We start from the raw sequence: 1,496 nt of genomic DNA on the forward strand, positions 1-1,496 counted from the left end.
CATGACGACATTGAAGGTATAAATTTGGAGCCTGCAGAGAGAGAGAGAGAGAGAGAGAGAGAGAGAGAGAGAGAGAGAGAGAGAGAGAGAGAGAGAGAGAGAGAGAGAGAGATGTTATTGTTATTTTGAGTCGTGGTAATATTACAGTTTCTACTATCTCTCTCTCTCTCTCTCTCTCTCTCTCTCTGCAGGCTCAAATTTATACCTTCAATGTCGTCATGTGAGAGAGAGAGAGAGAGAGAGAGAGAGAGAGAGAGAGAGAGAGAGAGAGAGAGAGAGAGAGAGAGAGAGAGAGAGAGAGAGAGAGAGAGAGAGAGAGAGAGAGAGAGAGAGAGAGGGGGTGGGGGAGAAATTCAATCTTAAATGTCAAACTCGGGACTGAAATCGTAACTGTCTACATTAAACTTATTATATTTCTCCTCCTCCTCCTCCTCCTCCTCCTCCTCCTCCTCCTCCTCCTCCTCCTCCTCTTCTTCTTTCTCCTCCTCCTTCTCCTCTTCCCCTTCCGTTTCAGTCTTCTGTTTCTTATCCTTTCTCTTCCTCTTCCCATTTTCCTCATTTTCGTCATCTTTCCTTCTCCTCTTCTTCGTACAAAATGATTCCTCCTCACTCAAGCTTCGAGAGAGAGAGAGAGAGAGAGAGAGAGAGAGAGAGAGAGAGAGAGAGAGAGAGAGAGAGAGAGAGAGAGAGAGAGAGAGAGAGAGAGAGAGAGAGAGAGAGAGAGAGAGAGAGAGAGAGAGAGAGGATGGTTCGGAATACATTAAAGAGATTTACATTAAAGCGATGTCAGAATTCCGTGAAAGGAAAATAAATAATGGATGTTACAAAAAATAAGGTAAAGAAAGGAAGAAAGTGAGGAGGAGGAGGAGGAGGAGGAGGAGGAGGAGGAGGAGATAAGAAGGTAGAGACAGCGTAAAAGCGAAAACAACGAGAAACTGGAGAAAGAGAATGAGGAGAACGAAGAAAGTCAGAAAGAGAAAGAGGAGGAAGAGGAAGAGGAAGAAGAAGAGGAGGAGGAGGAGGAGGAGGAGGAGGAGGAGGAGGAGGAGGAGGAGGAGGAGGAGGAGGAAAAGAACGAGATGGACAACACAAGAAAAACAAAGACGAGGAAACGAGAATGTTGGGAAAATAACTACAATCTTGTAAATTTCTTTGACAACACACACACACACATATTCTCTCTCTCTCTCTCTCTCTCTCTCTCTCTCTCTCTCTCTCTCTCTCTCTCTCTCAAACACACACAAACACACCTTCAAATTAATCTTATTCTCTTTCATGATTTTTTTTTTATTTCGTCTAGACATTCACGAGTAGATGTGTTTATTAGTGTTCCTTTGTGAGTGTTCTTTGTCTTTCCTGGAACACTGGAAGCTTGGAATCGTTTCTCCCTCTCCCACTGTGTCGTAAGAGCTGAGTAAAAAGGCAGAAGGGCAAGAAAAGAAAGAAGGAAGGAAGGAAGGAAGGAAGGAAGGAAGGCGCGGATGTAGGAGTAGCCC

This window comes from Portunus trituberculatus, chromosome 21 (genome assembly GCF_017591435.1).
Source record: "Portunus trituberculatus isolate SZX2019 chromosome 21, ASM1759143v1, whole genome shotgun sequence".
NCBI lineage: Eukaryota > Metazoa > Arthropoda > Malacostraca > Decapoda > Portunidae > Portunus > Portunus trituberculatus.